The sequence below is a fragment of the Globicephala melas genome, chromosome 6 (genome assembly GCF_963455315.2).
Source record: "Globicephala melas chromosome 6, mGloMel1.2, whole genome shotgun sequence".
Taxonomy (NCBI): domain Eukaryota; kingdom Metazoa; phylum Chordata; class Mammalia; order Artiodactyla; family Delphinidae; genus Globicephala; species Globicephala melas.
In genome coordinates this window covers 36,985,967-36,990,898 of record NC_083319.1, presented here as the reverse complement: position 1 = coordinate 36,990,898, position 4,932 = coordinate 36,985,967, and the positions used below count along the sequence as shown (strand labels likewise).

General features: G+C 53.5%; 1 protein-coding gene and 1 pseudogene across 2 annotated transcripts in view; one reads left to right on the top strand and one right to left on the bottom strand.

Annotated features, from left to right (window-relative positions):
- Positions 1-2,777: 2,777 nt before the first annotated feature.
- The window catches only part of HRCT1 (histidine rich carboxyl terminus 1), a 39,641-nt gene continuing 37,486 nt past the window's right edge, over positions 2,778-4,932 (top strand). The window contains exons 1-2 of one of the 2 annotated variants that reach the window (XM_030884232.3): positions 2,778-3,218; positions 3,718-3,818. The gene's annotated coding sequence lies outside the window, so the exon portion shown is untranslated. Of the gene's footprint in view, positions 3,219-3,717; positions 3,819-4,932 lie in introns of those variants that run through there. The other variant, XR_009564174.1, reaches the window with a different exon arrangement.
- Positions 3,885-4,863, bottom strand: LOC115867788 (olfactory receptor 13C7-like; annotated as a pseudogene).

The following is a 4,932-nucleotide window of genomic DNA, read 5'->3' as shown; positions in this document are numbered from 1 at the left end:
TCTGTGCTGCCTTTTTTTTTTCCTGAGGGAAACGGTGTGGGGAGGGGAGGGAAAGAGGGACCCTGAGACAATCAACAGGGGTGACGGAGCCTAGCTGGCATGAGCTGCTGGAGCTACTGTCTGAGGCTTTTGCCCCATTGTGTCAGGCTGCAGCAGCCGGGAGTAGGGAGTTGTGTGAGTGTGTGTGTGTGTACTTGCTGAGATGATTTCAATCAGTGAGACCTCCCTTGTGGTGCCCACACCCAATAGGGAAGGAGGCTAAGGGCTCAGGAAATTGGACTAGCAGGTACAAATCTCAGATGTGCAAGAAATATCACAAGAATGTAACTTCTGTTTTGAGTCTCCATTTTGCCCGAGTGCCAGAAACATAATCTTTTGTCATTTGGGGATTTCTTCTCTTTCCACAAAGGTCACAGCTGAGTCCCGAGGGTCTTATATAATGCCAAGATACTGCGAGGGTGTTTTCCTTGGTCACCAGGGTCCATGTGGCGCCCCTGAGATTTCCATCATCCCACCTGGTCCCCAGTTAGTGGTACAAGCAGGCCTTCCCAGAGTGGTTTCTTGTCCCCATCTGTGTAACCCTTTCAGTCCTGAGGCTCTCCACCACTTCTGTGCCACATGCAAAGACTTGTGAGACCTTGGCTACCCAGAAACACCTTGAAGCCATTTCTACCCTGGGGTCCTGCTCTGCATTTTACTTGACCAACAATGCATGAGTTGCTCCAGCTTTCACACCCTGCAAACCTGTCCAGGGGCTTGGTCTGGGGAGTGGGGCTCAGGGCCCCTCCCTTTTGGGGCCCTCCTATGCCAATGCTCTCACTACATCCCCTCCTCCTTGCTTTTTCCTCTCCCTAACTTAGGGAATCTTTTATTAATCTGGAGGTGGGGACATCTATTTTTCCTTACATTTTTCTCCCAAATCTTTTGTTTATGCCTTAAGTCTTTTATGTTCCCTTTAGAGCCTAGGCTTTTGAAACTCAGATGCCAGGAAAACATCTCTTTGTTCTCTGCTTTTTGCAATCACATCTCTTCTTTCGGGCACTGAGCAGAGTGATGTGAGAAGGTCACATCTCACATCACATTCACCAATTGAATGGTGAGAAGGAAGGAGAGGTGTGGGCTAGGTGTCTGTTCCTGTATCAGAAATATTATGCCACACATATCACTAGGACACATGAGCCCAAATAGCTGGGATTCAGGACACAGTAGAGTACAGAAGGCACTGAAGAGGGAGACAGAGCTGAGACAGACCCCACCCAGCTAGGAGGGATCAGAAGGGGTTTTCTGGAAGCCGGATGGAGTGGAGGGCATTGAGTGAGGATTGAATGAGTTTCCATAATGCCAGGATGTTGGGAGAGTGTTCACTCTGGTCACCAGTGTCCATATCACATTCCTCCCCTGAAATTTCCATCATCCCATCTGGTCCCCAAGCAGGAAAGCACTTAGAACACTTAGTATAGTGCCTAGTCTGCTATGTGGTAAGTCTCCAATGTATGTTAGCTAAAGGTCAGGTGTTTGGACATGGGAGGCAACAGCAAGGGGGAGACACAGGAGCAGGAAAGACTGATCTTTACTGGGGAACTGGGACTAGTTCAGGGCCTCTGGACCTGCAGGGTGTGTGTGTGTGGAGTTAGGGCGGAGGCAAGCAGCCAGTGATGAGGCTGGGCAGGTACATGGGGTCTGGCTTTTATCCTAGGGAAATGAGCAATGGCCTCATTGGAGGGATTTAAGCAGGAGAGTAGCGGATCAGATTGTTTTGTTTTGTTTGCGTTATTTTGTCTTTTCAGATAGGTGTTTTGACGGCTGGTGCAGAGGATGGATTTTGGAGAGGATTTGGAGGCTGAAAGTGCAGCAAAACCGATGTTGCACTATTTGAGAGAGAGATGGTGAAGGCGGTGTCAGTGGGAAGGAGGGGACTGATCCGAGAGCCGTTATGAGGTGGATTCTCTAGGACATGGTGACTGCTTGGATGTGTGGGGTGGTGAGGGATGAAAGAAAGCCTATGGTGACTGCCACGTTTCTGGCTTGGTGACTTGGGGCGGGTGTTGGTGCCATTCCCTGAGATGATGACACACCTTTGTGGGGCAGAATGATGAGTTCAGTTGTGGATAGTTTGAGTTTGAGGTGCCTGTGGGATTCCTGGAGGGAGAGGGCCAGCAAGAAGACCGAGACAGGCAGAGCAGCTGAACCAGGTCTGGAACCTTGGCCTCCTGGGTCCCAAAGCAGGGGTCCTTTGTTGTCTCCTGACTTGTTCAAGTGACTTCCTGGAATACATGGCCGTGGCCACCAGATACTGCTGCTCTCTGCTCATGTCTGTCCATACATTTGGACTAAGACCCCGGACTGTCCACAACTGCCTGGGGCACACCCAGCAGCACAGGATCCAATCCCCAGATGTGACATTGTGAGGGCTTCTGAGGGACAGTTCAGTTCAGTAACCCTCTATCGGGAAAGCTCTGTGGGAGCTGCAGAGACAAGCCAGACCTGGTTGAATCCCGCCATCAAGGAGCCCACGTGGTGGTGAAATACCATGGATGCAAAGCAGAATGGGATGGATACCGAGTGAAAGATACCAACAAAGTGCTGTGGGACGTAAAGGAAAGAGAGACTATTCAAAGTGCACCAGGAAAGGCTGTGTGAGAGAGCTGGTGTCTAAGGTGGCTTGGAAAAATAGTCCCAGGTCTCGCCAGAGGTCAGCATGAGCGAGACACCAAGGTGCAGGCAGTACAGACACTGTAGCGAGGGGGTCACCATGTGAAGGGGGTTAGTGGAACATCGGGCTGGAGAAGTGGGGGGCTGGGTCCTGGAGGACTTGAACTCAACTGAAGAGTTAGGGCTTCATTCTGTGGTTAATGGGAGCCATCGTAGGTTCTTGAGTGAGGCATCAGCCAGGGTCTGGCCAAAGTAGGACAAGCGTGAGTGATATAAGGGGTCTGTTGTAGAGAACAGAGCTGTCGATTGTGGGAGCAGTTGGAGAAGCCTGTGCAAAGCTGGGCCTCTGCACCTGGTGTCGGGCCTGAAGCTGCTCTTGGGGGGCGTGAAGGGGGAGGTGAGGACAGACCGGAGCCCGTGTCTGGGCCTCGCTGCCTTCAGGCTCAGTGACACTGGTGACCTGCAGGAGGAGCTGGCACTCTCTGGCGTGGCGCTACACTTGGCACGGGCCTCCGAGCAGCTGCAGGCAGCGTGGCAGGAGCTGGAGCAGCTGTGCTGACAGCAAGGTGAGCCCCAGGCCGGTGACAGCAAGTGAGGGCTCCCACCACGACGGTGCTGCTTCGCCTTCGCCTCCCATCTCATGCGGATTTCTCTCGTGGTCCACCCGATCCCAGAACCTTACAGGGAAGGAAACTCTGGGAGGCCCGGTTCCACCCTAGTTAGCTCGACCCAGTCCAAAGCCACCACAAGAGAGCTAACCAGCACTCTCCTGGGATGATGAACCTGGCAGCAGCTGGTGAAGGAAGCTCTAGAAATCTCCAGTAGCCCCTGGGTTGACTGTAGGGTGGGTGGCTGTCACTAGGCTCTTCACAAATTCTTCAGTCCTCCCCCTCCTTCCAGATGCGTGGTAGGTGGGTGTTCCCTCCCCCTCGGTGTCAGCCCTGGTGTGCGCCTTGCCTTGGCCAGTGAGGTGGAAGTGGAAGTAACAGGTCACTTCTGAGTGGAAGCTTTAAGAATCAGCGCAGGCTTTGTCATTTTCTCTTTGCCTTTTGCCACTTGGACCAGCAAGGTGCCACATGGTGGCTACTTTATCATCCTGAGTCCCAGAGGGATGAAGGCGATGGTGCAGAGCACATCCCCCAGCCAACCTCTGATGGACCTGCAGCGTAAGTGAGAAAAAACCTTTGTGGTTTTAAGCCACTGAAATTTTGAAATCATGACCAGAGTGTACCCTAGCCTGTCCTGCCTGATAGAGAGCAACAGGAAAAACGGGACATTTCCCTGGAGAGCAGGTCTCCCCTCAGCAGAGCTATGGCGGCAGCTTTCACCTCTGTGTTCCTCAGGCTGTAGATGATGGGGTTCAGCGAGGGTGTCACAACCCCATAGAACAATGCGATAATCTTAGCCAAGTTGGGGTCCTTGGCCTTGGGCTTGAAGTACATGAAGGAGGTGGTCCCATAGAAAACCACCACCACTGTGAGGTGGGCAGAGCAGGTAGAGAAGGCTTTCTTCCAGCCGGCAGCAGAGGGCACCCTTAGGATGGCAGCAAGGATGAAAACAGGACAGGCAGATGAGCCGCAACGGGGCCAGCGTCACGACAGTAGTGGCCACCATTGTTAGCAGCGCGTTTAGAGAGATGTCCCCACAGGCTAGTTTCAGCACTGCCAAGATCTCACAGAAGTGGTTGATGACATTGTGGCCACAGAAGGGGAGGCTCCAGGTGAGAGTGGATTGCAGCAGGGAGTTGGCAAAGCCTGTCCTCCAGCTCAGTGCCGCCATCCACATGCACGTCTGCCTGCTCACGAGCTCTGAGTACTGAAGCGGCTGGCAGATGGCCACGTGACGGTCACACGCCATCACGGCCAGGATCGGGCACTCCGTGGAGCCCAGTGCCAGGGTCAAGAACATCTGCAGGGTGCAGCCAGGGACGGAGATGGTGCTTTGGGTTTCCAGGGAATTGACCAGCATGAGAGGCACAAAGGAGGATGTGCCACAGATATCCATGAGGGAGAGGTTGCTGAGGAAGAAGTACACGGGGCTTTGCAGGCGGGGGTCCAGCATGTTCAGCCCGATGAGGAGGGCGTTCCCCAGCACTATCACAGAGTAGATGCCCAGGCAGAGTACAAACAGCACCATCTCTAGGTTGTGGTGCTCGTGTAGCCCCAGCAGGACATACTCTGTCACGGCCGTCTGGTTGGCCCCATCCATCTCATTCTCCCTCCTTTCCCATCTGGACCACACGGGTGTTGGAAAAAGCACCAGCTGGCCTGGGAGCCAAGC